The sequence below is a fragment of the Antennarius striatus genome, chromosome 7 (assembly GCF_040054535.1).
Source record: "Antennarius striatus isolate MH-2024 chromosome 7, ASM4005453v1, whole genome shotgun sequence".
In the NCBI taxonomy this organism is placed as follows: domain Eukaryota; kingdom Metazoa; phylum Chordata; class Actinopteri; order Lophiiformes; family Antennariidae; genus Antennarius; species Antennarius striatus.
In genome coordinates, this window is record NC_090782.1 from 23,125,001 (window position 1) to 23,143,955 (window position 18,955).

Below are 18,955 nucleotides of genomic sequence, written 5' to 3' on the forward strand. Positions count from 1 at the left end.
GGGAGGGGGGTAATAAATGGGTTTTGAACTGATTATATTAAGCCGATCCTTTGATCATATTTAAGGCCTTAAAATGGAAATATGTTTTCTCTGGTAGGGGGACGGGGTGGTGGTGGGGGGGTGAAAGAGAAGGGGGCTTATTACATGTCTACACTAGAAAAAAAATCACACAACACACGACTGTTAAACAGACTGTTAAACAGTCGTGTGTCATGTGATCGTGGATCTGCCCTTCATGACATCAGCTCTGCTTAACTTCCTCACTTTGAGATTCCTTGTAACCATATTGGGGGGGGGGTAAGGGGGTGTGCATACTGATTTATTATAAGGTATTCATCTCATCCTCAGTCCATACGTGGATACAGCAGCACCAACCAGACTAAAACTGAGCAACTTCTGCAGAAACAGAAGTTTTCAAGCAACATAGAAACAAAGATTTTGTAAGTTTAAGCTCCTTAAAGGGAAATTTAATAGCTTTTAATCTCCCTGATGTGATTTCTGTCATCAAACCGACGCGCTATCCCCGTCAGTCAGGCGATCAGCTGGAGTAACACATCATCACCAGCGCTGAATGCACCTTAATTAAACACAATGCAGCTCTTTCCATCTGTATAAATAAAGCATCGACGATACAAGAACAACTCCACTCCCTATACCTCGATACGCCGCCGCCGCATCATCTCCCTCTTTCTCTTTCTGAGTTCATTAGTTTCCAGACTGGTGCTCCTACCAGATTACCATAACCCGTCAGCCGTGAAACACCACAAAACAATTTTCTGCTTGTAAAAAAAAAGAAGGAAAAAAGAGGAGAAGAAGAAAAAAGAGAAAGCAGGAAGCCAAACTCGCTCTGCTGCTTCCCACAGCCGGTGTGAGCAGGGAGGGGTCGGGGGGATGGGGGGGTGCTACCTGTATGTTTCTCTAATGAACACCGCCCTGCACTAATGAAACATGTTCGATACCTTCAAAGGAGAGGAAGGAAATACTGCAGAGAAATAAGAGAAAAATAACTGTTTATTAAGCTGATGAGTTGCTTTAAACCTGAATCCAGTAGATAAGATCTATTGTTTAGCCAGAAAAAGGACTTTATTTGAATAAAGATGAACTAGTGATGCTGTTTAGTGACTCCACATCTGTAATCAGCTGCTTTTAGAATCAAGCTATTCAAAAATGTTGACGGATGAACGTCACAAAACTCTCAAGTAACACGATTCAGCAAATGACGTCAAAGAAAAAGTCAACTTTTATCAAAACTGTTCTTTACTTTTGCCATATCTTTAACCTCCCCCCTCCCCTGCCCTCGCTGTCCCATGATGCTTTGCACCACTGATGTTTAATTTCCTGAAACCAGTCGGTGCAGATAACGCGAGCTGCTCCTTTCGAACTTGGACTCTCACCTGAAACGCTGCGCTGTTTCAACACCGTACGTTTACCTTGCAGTCCACTCTCTGTATTTGCTCTGATAAAAAAAATCTCTGCCCGCAAATTAAAAAATCTGAATCCTCAGCGGTGACGGCGGCGACTGCTGGAGGTGCTTTCCTGCGAGTGTTGACCTATTAGTGTTGGTTGGACGCCTCTTTTCTTCTCAAACATGCAACGTACTTTCAAATGTGAACATGTTCCCTCTTTTCCAGACAAACACCTGTAGGAACACATAAACTGTCCAGCGACTTAAATATGGAGACTAAAAATAGTATTCAGCTACAATCGTACCTCGAGATATGAGTTTAAACCATTCTATGACTAAACTCGTAAGTCAAACATTTCCCCTTTTAAAATAACTAAAGCATTTTAACCAGTTCCGGCCTTGTAAAAAAAGTCCCAAACCCCCTAAATTATAACAAAAACTGATTTTTTTTCAACCAATAGACATGCAGACTTTGCCAGTGTATATTACTTTATGTAAGTTGCGTAAAAAATGATGAGGTATGGAAAGAAATATTTTTACTCCGAGAAACGAGATACGGTCTCACTGATGTTGTATCCATCCGCAAACACGCAGTAAAGAACGAGATACGGTCTCACTGATGTTGTATCCATCCGCCAACTAGTGATCGTGTTGCGAAGCAAATTTTAGATATCTTGGATTTTCTCTCATACGTCGAACAAAAACATGTACGGAGCGACGACTCGTATCTCAAATACCTCGTACGTGGAGTAGCTCATATCTTAAGGTACTACTGTATTTGTGGTGTCATTGTAAGTGTGTCTGTGGACATTAAAAGTATGTAAAAAAAAATTAAGCTGATCTGAACCTTTTACATGAGGTAGAAAAATAAATAAGCTGTAAAAGCATTAAGCACACGTGTGCATTCACTCTTCATATAAGCAGCTGTTTCCCATCCTAATATTTATTTTCTCACTTTCTCCTTCCCCTCATTTCCACATCAATGTGTGTCTGTGTGTGTCTCTATGTGAGTGTGTGTGTGTGTGTGTGTGTGTGTGTGTGTGTGTGTGTGTGTGTGTGTGTGTGTGTGTGTGTGTGTGTGTGTGTGTGTGTGTGTGTGTGTGTGTGTGTGTGTGTGTGTGTTGATACAGTCTGAAGGCTCTTCTACTTACCTTGGACTGAACAATAGAGGGCTGTGAATAGGAGTGGCTCACGTGGTTTACTATGATGGTCTTGCAGGGCCAGACGCTTTGCAGTGTGAGTGTGATTATTAGTATGTGTGTGTGTGTGTTTGAGACATATAGAGACAATGCATGGGCTGCTGGCTGTATAATTACAGGCATAATCTTACTATGCAGATGGTTTCATTCACCAGAGCGGGGGAGCGGGGGAGCCGTGTAATGACATAAAGAGTATAGGTTGCAATATATTAAGAATAATATAGGCTTCCTCTGGTTTCTGCTGTTGTAATGGCTCCCAGTGACACATGACATGGAGTGGGAAAGGTGGAATTACAGTGCGTGCGGGAATGATGAAGAATAACAGCCTTGAACTGTAGTTCAGCGCTGCATCGAGAAGGTAAAAATGGACATTTCGGTGTTTCCTTTCTAAACCGCACAAAAACCGAGTCAAGGCCATCTTCCTGACATACGTGTGAACGCATTTATCTGATGACTTTGTTATAGAAATGGCCGCATCCAATTTCATACAAGGACAATAATTGTGAATTTCTCTCATAATAGTTTCACTGGCAGGATAACAACAAAACTAAGAATTTACATTGTGAAGAAGAACCTACTGAATTTTGGAGTGCATCTTGATTAAGGAACAAAAAAAATGTTCCACTTTTTTTTTTTATTCCATCAGTTACATGTAAACTAGTTGATGGATCATTTTCAACTTTGTCAAAAAGGTGACGCCTTTGCAAACGAAGAATTCATCCAATTCTGGGATCGATCAATGAATTCATTTTAATTCCTTTACAGATTTCATCTTTGGCATTTTGATTGACGATGAAAGAAAAATACAGTAACAGCTCTTCACCCTGCATTTTGTTTTCAATGTTCTTTTTCAATGTTCCCCTCATTTGTCCAAAAAGTACTGAACCGAACTCCACAAAACATCATAGAGATCAGAAAGAGGTAGAATCTTTCGTCCTTGGTGGAGCCATGAACTCTACTGCGTGTGATTCTATCTGAAAGCACCTTTAAAATGATTTCCAGTGTTTATTTGCATAAAAAAATGAACTGTTTTTGTTAAAGGTCACATTTTCTGGAGGCTAGATTTGCTTTCAAACCATAAATTCTCCTTATATGTTCAGATCGGTCTATCTGGCGGTGCTGGATGTGCTTTCCACTGTACCCGCTCTCCGTCATGCCATATATATCTCCTTCCTCTCTTGTTCATTGTCTAGAAAAGATTATTGGGGGGGGGTTAATTTCACAGACAGATTGAGGTGGGGGCACAGCTCTGGATTCCTCAAGCTAAGTATTTAGCAGCCAGTTAATGTACTGAGGGATAATACGATGTGTCCACAGGCAGCGTCTTTATGTCCGATGTGTTTTTACCAGCTTCTCAGCAGCTTGGCAGTGTTTACACACTCTAATAACAAGTGGCGTCTTTAAGGGACCCTTCGGTTCATTCACCATTCAACCGCCAGTCCAGCTTTAGCCTAATCCCCTTCCCCCCTTGGTACACCACTCCCATACAAAACACAAGATTTCAATTTTTTCACTGTAATTGCCTGGTTTTTAATTCCACGCACCCCATCAAGCCAAGATTGAAGCTCTAGCCAGATTTCAGGGAGGGGAGGTCCGTGGACTGTTGGGGCAGTGAAGATTTTGGGGGCGGGAGAGGCGCAGATTTGGTGCGGCTTGGAAGCGGAATTGGGCAAAAGGGAACAACTTTAAAAGTGGTCTGCATTGCTATGATAAAAAGTAGGAAAAATTAAAACGCCTTTAGTCTTCGAACGGCGCCGTTGTCCATAATCTTCTCTGTGCTGTGAGAGGAGTCTGCTGGGTGGGGGTGGGGGTGGGTCGTGGATGGTGGGATGTATGGAGATGATAAAAACCTAGAGTGTGTGGGCGACTTTAAATGTAAACTTTCATCTTTGGTATAAAGCTGCTGTGTGGTCAAACGAGCAGCGACGACTCACAGTCTTGTGGTTCAGGGTGGAGAATCTGCAGCTGTGGGTCACATGGTACGACATGAACCTATAAGATAAAGGTTTTAACCAAAGCTGACAGTTTTTCTAACGCCGCTAGAGAAAACACGAGGTTGGTTTAAACATTTTTGGGAATACAGTAATCCCTTGTTCCTCCAGGACCACCCGCAAAAAAAACAAAATTCCGCGATGTAGCGGCAAACTGTTTATTTCATTATTTTTGGTAATCTAAACGTTTATGAACCCTCCCCATACTGATATTAAACCAACCTTCTATTTGTATTACCTTTTCCCACACTCTTGTAGACTGTTTTGTGTGTTTCTTTAATACACAAAAGTGCGCTGCGTTCCGTGAGTCCCTGAACGCAGCGCTCTTCCGGATGCTCTCAGCCAATAGCATGCGCGTACGGTATCATGTGACTACCTACTAAAAACCCGCGATGTAGTGAAACCGGGCAAAACATTGTTTTGTTTCAATAAGACGCTGTAAAGCACAAATGGATGTAAAATGTTGTTGCTTTCGCTTACATTTAGCCACGCGGTGTGTTTTTACCGAGGTAAATACTTCTCTAAACTGAATTAAAGGCTGATTTAAACCCAGCGTCCACGATGCAGATTCACATTTAATCCTTCTCTCCTGTGCCGACAGCGCTATCATCTTCAAGTGGAGAGGAAACAAGGCTTGTCTTTTTCTTTTTCATTTGGCTTCAGCTTGATGCTTGGATGGTTTCCAAAACTCACTTTCTGTCCCACACCTGTTAGCGGCCGACAGATGTGTGCGCTTGCTGTGCTGCACGTTCGTTCCAACAACAACAACAACAACAACAACGCCGTCGCCGTCATCAAAACCAGGATGAGCCCAAACAATCAGGCATCCTTTAAGCTGAGCGGGGGCCAGCTGTGCTGCCCATTACCTTCATTCACACTCAAGCGCACTGACACACACACACACACACACACACACACACACACACACACACACACGCACACACTCTTTTGTAGCGCAGACACACAACGGCAGCGGGTGTGAATATACTGAATGCATCCACAAGAGAGTAGTCATTCTTGGTTTCCTGTCAGTCATTAAGGTTCGAGCCGCTCCTCGTTTATCTTCCTCTGCTCGTCATTAAGCCGCTTTGATCGCACTTTAACGAATGCCGCCGCGGCCTCAGACAAACGAGGGGCGCAGTAACGCTCGTGGTGTTCGTCTCTCGTCTCGTCAGACTTCGATTCACCGTTAATGAGGATGAGAGAAGCGTGGGATTGTCCAGGAGGAGGCCTGAAGATGTCACTCAGCTTACAGTCAGTGAGGCCTTCCTCCCATGACTACAGGAAATGGTTTCACCACAAAATGTGTCCGTATGCGTGAAACTGGTAGTTTTTGACAGCAGCCCCTTTAGCATAGCCCGTCCAGCATGGGACCGGCACCTCACCTCACTGTATAAATGTTAAAGAGGCACAACGCAGCGTTATTGTAGCGCGATAGCAGCACTGAGTCCACACCTGAGTGAATGGAGTGACTAACAGAGGTGGGAGGACAGGATGGAGGAGGGATGCTGTGATTATGTGTTCTATGCATCATTTAAATGGCGGCTAGTAGCAGCTAGCAGCTAATGCAGTACTCTAGTACCTTGAGATATGAGCCGCTTGATATATGAGATATTTGAGATAAGAGCCGTCACTATATTTATGTTCACCATACGAGTGAAAATCCGAGATACAAGCCGTGGATACAACATCAGTGAGACCGGATCTCATTCTTTACCACGTGTTGGCGGATGGATACAACATCAGTGAGACCGGATCTCGTTCTTTACCACGTGTTGGCGGATGGATACGACATCAGTGAGACCGGATCTCGTTCTTTACCACGTGTTGGCGGATGGATACAACATCAGTGAGACCGGATCTCGTTCTTTACCGCGTGTTGGCGGATGGATACAACATCAGTGAGACCGGATCTCGTTCTTTACCGCGTGTTGGTGGATGGATACAACATCAGTGAGACCGGATCTCGTTCTTTACCGCGTGTTGGCGGATGGATACAACATCAGTGAGACTGGATCTCGTTCTTTGCCACGTGTTGGTGGATGGATACAACATCAGTGAGACCGGATCTCGTTCTTTACCACGTGTTGGCAGATGGATACAACATCAGTGAGACCGGATCTCGTTCTTTTCCACATGTTGGCACATGGATACAACATCAGTGAGACCGGATCTCGTTCTTTGCCACGTGTTGGTGGATGGATACAAAATCAGTGAGACCGGATCTCGTTCTTTACCACGTGTTGGCGGATGGATACGACATCAGTGAGACCGGATCTTGTTCTTTGAATGAATGAATGAATACAATTAGAACAAAAACAAAACAATAAAAATCATACGGGTATGGGTAAAAACATTTCCACCTCGGAGGAGAAAACATGAGGTTAGCTTGTTTTACTTTTGTGGACGTGCCAGTGGTGTGGAGTCTTCTCAGGAATCCACCGGTGCATTTAAAAAAAACCCCCACCAGTGTTCCAGCGACGTTGAGATGCGACACGCGGTACTTCATCAATTACCTGCAGGTCCTAACCTGTGGTTCTAAGATGACCTGCTGGCTCGGGAGGTTAATAAACTATCCTAGCTTTGTGTAATTGACAAGTGTGTGCACGCACACACACACACACACACACACACACACACACACATACACACACATTGGCAGAGTGATAGTTTGTCTCCCCTCTCTTCCACCTTGTGGTCTTTGGATTTTGTCTTTTCTGCTCCTACCTCCCATTCCGTACTGGAGCAGGTGGAAGTCTGTGTGTGTTCCTGTGTGTGTGTGTGTGTGTGTGTGTCTCTCTCTGCAGCTTTTGTGCATCATTCCTCATGCGAAACCTTAGCGAAACTATCAGTGTTATCAGCTAACTTTACCACCTGTGTAAAATTGAAGGCAGTGATGTGGAAGAGGCGTCTATACTCTCCTTTTCTCTTCTCCTTCTCACCCCTTCTCCCCCTCTCACCCCTTCCTTCATTGTTGTCTGCCCCGTTTTTTGTCTGTTTCCCTTATCCCATTCACCCCACCCTTCTGCCTCTTCCTCTCACCCCCCTGCTCTGTATCATCATCCTCCCATTAAAGGGTTTGTGTGTGAAGCGGAGAGGTTCTGGCGTTTTAAGCACTGAGTGCAGCCCGTCTGGGTGGTCAGTTCGGTTGATTTATGCAGCTTTTGCCTGATATTCCGTCTGCGCAAAAAAAGTTGTGAAGTCATGCGTGAATTTTAATACATAATGTTGTGTAGCAGAAGCAGCCGCTTAAGCAAATTCTCCTGATGAGACGTGATGTTACTGTACTGCCGACCTGAGAAATCCTGCCAAATATTTGATGAACATGTAACAAAAACAACAACTGTAAACCCACCAAAGTCGAGATATGAATGGGCTCGCTGAGTGTGTTGTGTTGTTCCCATGCAACGGAGCAGAGTGGATCAGTAGCAGAGCAGAAAGATTGCGTGTGTGTGTGTGTGTGTGTGTGTGTGTGTGTGTGTGTGTGTGTGTGTGTGTGTTGTGTGTGTGTGTGTGTGTGTGTGTGTGTGTGTGTGTGTGTGTGTGTGTGTGTGTGTGTGTGTGTGTGTGTGTGTGTGTGTGTGTGTGTGTGCGTGCGTGTGTGTGTGTGCCCGCTGTGATAGAGCATGTACCATGACTCTATAGAATCTATCTCCCTCAGTAGATTTCACCCCTCACTTCATTTCCTTAATGACTAAAACATCACCCCTCCTCTGTGTGTGTGTAAGCCAGAGCTGTAACACACACACACACACACACATACACACACACACACACACACGCACACAGACAAGCATCCATGCCTGTGATCTTCTGTTGAATATCAGAGTACATCTGTATTCTCCTCCTCCTCCTCCTTTTCCTTCTTCTTCAAAACCTAAAGGTTTTTTCCACCCACTGTTTAACCCCTCTATGTTCTTTAATTGTACATTACTGTAGAATACAATCTAATACTTGCAGATTCACACCAGAAGACTGGATCCAAGCATCTCTAGCTGCTTAAAACGAGATGAAAACACCAATTATTTTCTTAGTAAAATGTGTTGGTCATTATTTTGATGACATAAATCTAGATTCTCTTCTAGCCTGCCTGTCATGTGTTTGAACTCACCTCTAGTTTTCCCTTCTTCATTTGAAATTCATGACATAGTTTCCCATTAAGGAGCTTTTGCCTCATGGAGTTTCCGTCCCATACCTGTCCTCTATAAGTGTGTGAATGTGGTTTTTTGGAATGGATGGGGGGCAGGACGGTGGTATTGAGAGTGCTTATATAGATATATACCCCTAGTCACCACGCCAAGGGAGAGAGAGGGGTGAAATCTATTGAAGTGGTTCTGTAAAATAGACTTTGTTCAGGTAGTCACTTTGTTTTCATGCTGATAATATTCATTTAGGGAGGGAGATCCTTCTTCCTTTTCTTCTCTGCTCCTCTTCCTCTTCTTGCTCTCCCTGGTTTAGCTCCTGGCCGCGGGATTAGCCGCCAGAGAAAATGCAGGGTAAAATTAGCCTCCGGCTGTCCTCCAGGGCCGCGACCATTGATTTTCTGCCACAGATGGAGAGAAAACGCCGGTGCTTAATGTTCTTAATACCACCGGAGAGGAGGACTTCTTTTATTTCTTTGGTTTTTGTTTAGCTGTTTCCCATTCAAATTCTCTTGGCCTTTTTTTGGAGGTGCACATAAGTTATTTTTTTTAAAATAGTCATTTTTAGGTGCAGTCTGGTGTCTAATTAAAAAAAATTCTTTGGCATTGAAACATTATTTGAAATTAAAACCCCATCAACATTTTTCGTAATTGCCTTGCAGTTGCAGCCGTTTTGGTTTCCTGACGTCGGGGTATGGAAAGTGTTTGACGTGTCCTTCACGTGTTCAGTCAGTTTGTCATTTTCTGCTGATGTTCATCCGTGCGTGACGATGGAATTTGTGTTTGGAGACAATAACGGAATTTTTATCTTGATCTAAATTCATTTAAGCTGAAGCGCATTCAGTTTTAATATGTCAGGGATTTTTGACAATTTTTGCAGCTTTCAAACATTCAGTCTTTTTTCTATCAGACCAGCAAAAATGAGTGAACAGTGACGCCTGTCAAAAAAACAGTTGCTAACGTGGAAGGTTTGTCCGAATTTGAATTTTCTTACTTTATTTTTACCCAAGAAATCTTTTTAAATCAGAATTTTAGTTAAGCTAGCGACTGTTGGACTATTTTTTGACGAGGTTAAACAGTCTAATCACTGTTGCTTAATCTCAAATTAAGCGACAATAAAATGAAAATTAAAGAGTACTTTTCCAATAAAATACAACTTTTTTTTGGTTTTTCCTCACTGTCAAGCAAATGTTTGCAGTTTAGCACATGCACACAAACAACTAGTGGATCTTTTTCACCAATAAGCTGGAATCAAACCATTTGAAATAGAAAGGAGAGTCAGCAGATTATTATTATTGCCCTACATCCCTTTTGTGAACCTGAAACAGTCAGAGACAGAGCGTTATTAAGCTCTGCACGTTTTGCAGGGAAAGTGATGAATTGATCTCGAATGGCTCTCTATGGGGAAGGTTCTTTGCTGTCGTTTGTCAGCTAGCAAACAGCAGAAAGATGCCTGAGTGCTGCAGTGGGAGAATGAAGGATATTTCCAAAAGCTGCTGAACCAAAAAGAGAAAAGAAACTAAGTCTTTACGTTTTAGTAATATCTGAAACCTATCACCGCAACATTTGGCGTTAGAGACGTAAGATAAATCTACATTGTGTTGATACGCCAAAGTTGTTCTGTGCATTGAAGATACCATGGGAAAACTCAAGGCTCCTGTGCACCTCTATCCAGCGAAGGTCAGTTGGTTTTTGCCCTAGAGTAAGTAATTATTTCTGCCAATGTCAAAGAACCGCCGTATCGTATGTAACCTTCCTCTCTCTTAGGAAGGACAATGAGACAGGGAATGGAAAACTTAAACACACGAGAAAAAGTAACGTGAAATTTTGCATTTTCTCATTAATTTTGGTCAGACGTGTTTTTGTATGTATGTGAGTTTCTTTTATTAATTAATTTATTAATGGATCCAGTTTAATGAAATGAAATAAATGCATGCTAATTAAACTTGAGCTGAACGATCTATAGACGCATTTGAGACGTAAACAACCTGTGTCTGCGGTGGCATTCATGAAGCTGAAAAGATGCATCTGCTTCTAGAATGTATATGGACCAATGTTTGACTCTATTAGATCGACAAATAATTATGTATTGTAATTTCATCTATGTGTAATTGCTACGCTAGAAAGAATTAGCATAATAAATATCAACCTTTATTTGCTGCTGGTTTCACTGATTGAACTTTACCGTAGAAAAGCAACACTGACAGAAAAAGTCAAATCAAGGAAAACTGGCTGGTTTATTTGATGCCGTACATTAGCTCTGTGCTGCATCCAGGTGCTGTATGTAAAACTCAGAGTCACTGAGGTTGGAATTTCTTTCTTTTCCTCTCAGTCTTCCACTTTGGATAATCTCCCTTCTTTCTCTCTCCCTCCAGCCCTCCCCATCACCCACCCCTCTTCTCCCTCCGTTGTGTCATCTCGTCCGCACCTTACCTATCTGTTCGGCTACATCTCCAAGATGCTGTAATTTCCTTGGCCCGGCTTGATGTTTATTGTGAGGCTGAAATTGAAAATGGCCTGTAATGGAGCGAGCCTAGCAGCCCCGGGACCAATTCACAATCTAAATGACTTGCTCCTTTTCAATGGCATCGACTGGAGGGCTCTTTGTGTTGCTTCGTACCTAATCAACCTCCGGTGTGACCCCCGGCTCTCGGGGGCCGCTGTCGGATTAATGATAAAATCATTGGTTCAAACAATTATTCGACCTGAAATGGCTGGCCATTTTATTCTGAAAATTAAAGAATGTAAAATTAATTTTTCTCTGTGCCGAGCAGCGGCAGCACCACTTATTGCTGAACTTTGCCCCATAAACTCTTGATTTCACATGAAAGTGTTTTTACTTTATCTACTTTCTCTCTTTTTGCTTTTTCTCGTATCCCATTTCTGCATATGGTGTTACGAATATCTTCCCCAGGTTAAAGCTGCAAGACTTCTGCTCGGTGCTTATCCTCCTGTTCTTATATCTTCCTGTCTAATTTTTTTTTAGCCGTGTGCCAACTAGTTTGCCTGTTTGTGTGACTGTTTTTTTCATGTGGAGACATCAGTTATATATGTTGTTTTCTCAACATGAATAACGGCTGTAATTTGTGCAAATGAGTCCATTTTATTTTGGTTTAAATTGTTGTCTAGGGCAACAATCACAGAGAGGAAGATCAGATTATTTGTAGGTATGAAACCACAGATCATTATCCTCTCTTTACATAGACTCCAGACTGGTGCTGCTTCTTCACTTCTTGACCATTTAACATTTAATCTATTAATCAGATAAAGCACCTTCCTGTGCAGGTTGTTGTTGCTTACCTCCGCCTCATGGGGGCGATGTTTCTGGGTTCAGTTTTGTTGAAGAACTCAAACACCTCTCAGTAAAGGAAGCCAGGGTATAAGCGGTCTTCTTATTGTTGTGATTTGATGGTGTTGAGCATCAGTAAACAGATTAAATCTTTACTTCCTTTTTAAATGAAGGTTGCAAACATGAAACATAAACATAAAAACATAGCTAAAAATATAAAGGCTGGAGATCATCTTCATTGCTGCAGACTTGTTGGAAATATATGAATCTAGTCACATCGGAAGACGAAATAGTGTTGGGAATCTGAACGCACTAAATGAATGTTCTCCATAGTTTTTTTTGTTTTGCTCTAAAATCAGAACCACGTGGGTTGCTGGAGCCAAACTGCCATTTTCTTCTTTACTTTTCTTCCTAAGCTATATTCACGTTGTTATAATGAAGCTAAAGGTTTCATTTGAAGGGAAAAGCAAAGCTAAAGAGTCACGTCTGAGAAAGACGCTACCATGATGAGATTATGGAAGCTTCTCTCTACCATGTCACCCAAGAATGATAGGGAAACACCTGTCATTCTTGGGTGTTTCCCTTCCTCTTTCCCAGTGCATGCTGGGACAGTGACCCTGAATGGGGTAAGTGAGTCTGGCAAATGGATGCATTATAGATTGTCTGCCTGTGTATGGTTAAACTCTGAAGAGCCCTACTGTGCACTTGTGCCTGTCAAACCTCACTTGATGACTGTCTGTGTATTTATCATCATTATTATTATTAGCTGCCTCACTTAAGTCTGAGACAACAGGCTCTCCTATAAGGCTCTTATTGAACTGGAGCTCAGGAGCCTTTGCGGCCTGAACCCGGTCCGAGTTCTCCTCAGCAGCCTGCAGTGTGGCTAGGTAATTACCCAAGGATTGATTCTGCTAACAGAGACCATTTCATCACCTCCCACAGAATTACTAAGAGGCTTATAATAAGCCCTGCTCACCTCCATCGCTTCCTAGGTAATGTCTTGGCGATCCAGAGCCTCTATTGACTTGTTGATGGAGATGCTTGAGCCGCACTAGAGGCAGGGGAATGAGGGGAGGAGATGCTTTACTGCCGAGACTGAAGTTCTGTTTCCATCACACCTAAGGTATTCAGTAGAGGTGTCGTTGAGATTACTCTCAGATACATCAATGGAAGGTTTTTCTGGACTTAAAACGATCCCTGGACCTTTGCCCCCTGGCATAACTTTGGCTTTTGATTGTTGATGACATTTACGAGAAATAAAAGTTTCTTGTGTTGTTTGGGAAGTCCCAGAGGATCAGAAGTCACGTCAGATGACCAGAAAGACCCCAACGTTTGGCTCACATATGCTCCTTGAAACAAAACCGCCTTCATGGCTTTGCTAATTATCATTCTGAGGACGCAGCAATTTGTTACTTCCAATCTGCCATTCAGCAGCAGGGCACGAAGCGGGCCGAGAGCCAGCGAGGACAAAGGCTTTCATTCATTCAGAGGGAGCAGGAGCCACTAACAGAGGAGAGAGTGTTGGTGTGTGTGTCCACGGCAGATAAAGCTATCTAATTGTACATCTTCACCACTAATACCAGCCAGTTGTTAGCAATCCGACCGCCGTAACACCTGGAGGTAAAGGCTGCAACCAATGTTTGTTCGCCATTAAATATTCAACTGGTCAATGAAGGTGATTATTTGGTCTCCAATCCATCGGTTTCTCCAAGACTTCAAAGATTTTCGTAGGTGTAGCTCATGTTCACATCAGGAACCAAAGCCTTGCCTTCAGGTATTCAAATTATATTATTAAACAGATCGGATTGGCTGTAACGGTGAGCATTATCCCAAATCAGGGATCTGGATGAAGAGGCAATTTTTTTTTTACATTTCAAAAACGCTGATGTTGGGATTTGACTCAAACAGTTCCAGACAGATGTTCACGATCGAAGTCAAAGACGTCAGGTGGGGGGACGATCCTGCCTCAAAGCTCCTGGAACAAACCAACCAATCATTTGTGGTCGTCCTAATATTCACCCAGTATTCCTGTTAATACTTCAGATTAAATTCCCCAAGCCTTATTGTGAACAATGAATGAATACTCCATCCAAGCCAATTCCCTCAGAAAGTGAAATGTCCCCAACGTACACGTACGTTATTGTAATTGTGATAGTAAATAAGAATGAGTGGGGGGTAAACAATGATTTGCTATTACAGCTGAAGAACCGCAGCTTCGCATGTATGGAAGGACAATTTAAACTCTGGCTTTATATTTCTGTTTTTTTTCTGTCTCTTCTGTTCTCCAAGAAGAACTGAACATGTGCTGACCTGTATTTTCTTTTATGACATCAACAAACCCGCCGAAACACAATTGTCCCTGTGAAAAGGAACTCTTAAATTACTCTCATTTAATTTCTCACTTGGGACGGACGCTGGCGCGTTCATTCACATTCTCCTCTTTTCAGATCTGTCTTCTCATACATTGGCTGCCCCGCCGTCTGCCTGAAAGGTAAACATTTCTGTGTAGGCAGATAAACTGCTGACCGTCGGTTTGTTTGTTGTACATTGTGATGAATGTGACTGGGTACAAATAAAAATTTTTTTTTAAAAACGACTTCAAATGGAAGGAACTTCACACTAAACAGAATTTCTCTCACCATTGAAAAGTATGCAAACCTTTTGTAGGAAGATTTAAGCGACATATTTCACCGAGAAACGACTCAACGACGTTCTTACTTTCTGTAAAGACTCTTGTTCCCCCTCCCTCCCTGGTTTTTCCTCACTCTTTCTCACCCATCCCACCTCCCCAGCTGGGGCAAACATTTCCCTAATGAGGGGGTCGGTTGGGAAAGCTGTGGGGAGTGGACCGTGGATGTGACCTCTGACATAGTTGGATGCTTATTATTCATGGGACGGGGTTCGTGTGAAAATCTTGTAATGCAACTTTTTGTGTGACAGGCGATAATTTTACATGAATATTTAGGTTTATTCTGGATGTTTTTAACGCTGCTTAGCTGAGCTTTGAATGGGCTGAAATTAGCAGGGGAGTGTGTGTGTGTGTGTGTATGTGTTTGTGTGTGCACAAATGTGTGTGTGTTTATTGGGGGCCCCCAGTTTCTAAAGCAGGTCTGTCTCTTTCCCTGACTGGGGCGCATTGTTCCAGATGAAGGGATGGGAATGGGGCCTTTGGCAGCATGGGAATGACATCTCACACACACGCACACACACACACACACGCACACACGCACACACATACAGTATGAGCTGCATCATGACCCATCTATTAATAGTGCGTGACAGACCAGTCGGCAACAGAGTGTGTAGAAAACAAAGATTTTCGGACTCACACACTCTCTGACTAAATATTCTAAGGCTCAAGAGCTGTTTGGCCGCATCCCAAAACTTCCTTCTCTCTCTTTTCCTGTCTTCCTCCCGTCCGACTGGTCTTCTCCTTATGGAAGAGACGAGGGAAAGATTATTTTGAAGATGAGGATTTTTTTTTTTTCTTCAAGTTGATCCAAGGAGTGTATTTTTTCAGAAATTTGAAGAATCACGTTTCCTCCAGACATCGTTTCTGGTACCGGTTCTGTTTGATTCAGCTGTTTGAGATCAGATTCTTTTCATAAGGATGTTTTCCATCAGATGATAGCATCACGTCATTGTGGCTGGTTGTCATAGTGACGCCACACAGAACTAGCGTGGTCTAATCTCCAACATGACGAGCCTATCGTGATCCTTCTCCAGATCACCTGCACGATGTTTAAAGAGTGTGAGCGTGGGTCTGAGCTGTGCACGCTCGCCGCTATAGATTACCCAATGAGGCAGCAGCGATACTCCCTGACCAATCAGGAGCTCTCCAGTGATTTGATTCACCTTTTAGTGACTACTCAGCTCTAGAAGTATGGAGTTAGGGTTTCTGTACGTTTGTCTTCGTATGTGTGTGTGTGTGTGTGTGTGTGTGTGTGTGTGTGTGTGTGTGTGTGTGTGCGTGCGTGCGTGCGTGCGTGCGTGCGTGCGTGCGTGCGTGCGTGTGTGCGTGTGTGTGTGTACCCACAGGATTGTGTAGTAGCTTCGGCCTCCCACCTTGTCACATGGCGGCGGAAGGGTCGACTGTGGGTGGCCTGTGTAAAGGTCAGCTGGCTTAGCAAGCAACCCCGAGGTGTGTGTGTGTGTGTGTGTGTGTGTGTGTCAGTGTGTGTGTGTGTGTGTGTGTGTGTGTGTGTGTGTGTGTGTGTGTGTGTGTGTTTGATCAGACTATTCTCAGTGTGTGTGTGAGAATGTGTCAGACCTTGTAAGACAGTGCTTCTTTTCTCCTCCTGAAGCTGCAGTGGCTTCTGGGTAATGTCTGACTCACGTCGGTGTCCCAGACACTACTGAATGACACAGACACACACACACATGCACACACGCATGCACACATTTCCCTTCCAGTAAACCTTCTCCCACAGCGACCAGTACCATGGTTCAACATTCAGCGTTACCACGGCGATTTGACTGCGTTTCAATGGCAGCCCTGCTGACCTGTGACTTCATCAATGGAGCTGACGTCTGATTGGTGCGCTGATAATGATGACGCATGATGAGCCGGGTGGCCGTTGACCATTAGGGGCTGGACTGGTCATTAACTGGGAATGACAAAGCAAACTGGAATGACTGGGAATTAAAACAAATGAAAGGAAGTCAAATTTACAGCGTCGATTAGATTTTTAAGGTTTTCACGTGGCTGAAAAAACATTTTATGTTTAAATTAGTGCTAATTAGATGACTGAAATCTAAATAGGCTGAGCTTGACAGGCCTTGAACAGAGTAGTTCCTAAATGACAGACCTGATGTGAAATTGAGTCTAACTTCCAGGAATTCCACATTATTTTTAAATGTTTTTCAGCACATTTTCAAAGAGCTTCCAGAAAACGAAACAGTGCAGTACCACAGGAAATAGCTAGGGGGCAGTGCAGCTGTAATCGCACACGCAATCTTGGAGTTTGACGACATTTTCCCATCATTTCCTTCTTGTTTCATTCTCTTTAACAGCAACTAGCTGCTTTTTAAATCTGCCATTGTGACTCGAACACCAAAATCCATCACAAATTCCCCCACTGTGGGAAAATAAAGGTTTATTATTATTATTATTATCATAATTTCTGTAAGTTGCTGATCCGGCACTCCGACTCCCTCTGCTGGTGTGGAGATGGAACAGCAATGAATGATTACAAAACGCTTCTGTTGAGGTGCTGAAATTTTGCCTTGATGAGATTTCTTGCATGCTAACTTTCGCTTTCTTGCTCTTTCGCTTTTCTGAGTTGTATTATCCCAGCCGTAGGTCAACACAACAGGCCAATACTGCTTGTCCTCATCGTCGTCTTCATCACCATCAGGATTTCATGCTCCTCATCATCATCATCTTCACCCAAACCTGACATGACTTAGCCTCGTCTCTTGCGACCTTACGATGCCTGTTTCTCCAGCCATGTTGACGACTGCAGGAGACAGTGGCAGGTGCATGCCACCAAATTACCATACACACACACACACACACACACAAACACACACACAAACACACACACACACACACACACACACACACACACACACACACACACACACACACACACACACACACACACACAAAGCAAGCCTCTCCTGAGTTGAGAAGGCTTCCATTATCATATCAAAGCGTCTCTCACAGAGACGTGGCAGCGCTTCAATTTAAGCAATTAATGCAGAGAGAGACTCTGTCACACAGCCCAGCACCCCCCAACCTTCACCTCTCACCCCCCCACACACACTCTCTCTCTCTCTCTCTTTCTCTCACTCTTCTGGCACTCACAAACAAAGGTGTTGGGAAGTGAGGATCCATATTCTCAAGGCCATCTTGCTGGTTTTCTCTCTCATACCATCCCCCCCTCCATCATAGACACACACACACACGCACGTGCATAAACACACACAAACACAAACATGCACACTTTGTTCCACCTTTTCCCTCCACCTGACATATTCAAAATGTTTTCTGAGATGCGCTTGATACTGAACTCTTTGCTGCTAAACGACTAATTTTTTTCATCCTCATTACACCAACCCAACTCACCCGTACGGTGTGTTCTGTCAGGTTTTCTCCGCAGCCACAATAACACAAGGTCATGTAAAACAGAACCTTATAGCTCAGATCAAGGATGAAGACAGACCTTGTCTCTGTGTACACAGGTAAATTGGATTCTTACTGGAAGTACATGTCCATGAAATATAATTCTTACTGGAAAATTATCATCGTGGGAGTGTGGTGAGGGTTAAGAGGAGAAGTCATTAACATGCCAGTGTGTCCTTGTATCAAAATTAATTAAATTCTAAATCGGAAACTAAAATTAATACAACTGAAAACATTGTTAAACCTGGGGTTTATTTCTAAAGTTCAGGTTTGCATTATTTCAATGTTTTTGTTTGTTTAAGCTCATATGCAGAGGCTCAGAATTATGCATAAACTTTATATTTCACGTGTTTTCTGGGAGGTTTTCCGCCGTGTTTCCATCCTGCGGGGCCACACATGTTGGGGACGGAAGCACTCTTGGAGACGCGATCGATCTAAACGGGCGCAGGAGGATCCTCCTCGAACAAATCAGCCATCTTTTAAACCTGAGTATCCACCAATCAGCGGACTCATTGTACCTTTTCCCTCCTGGTTAGGAGAAATTGGCCCCTGTCATTTAAGCTTTTCAACCAAATCTCACCATCATTCATCCCCTTCTTCCTCCTCTGCTGCCTTTCTCTTAGCGCCTGATTGTTATGAAGTAGGTGAGGCACTTTATTAGACACAGCTGTTCAAGTGAACCCAGCGAGGCCTGGACTCGCTGCCAGGAGCCTCTCTCTCTCTCTCCGTCAGGTGCGATGCAGAGGGATGAATAGACGATGATGTGGAGCAGCTATCTCAGGCTCTTTGCTCTGGAAGCTTT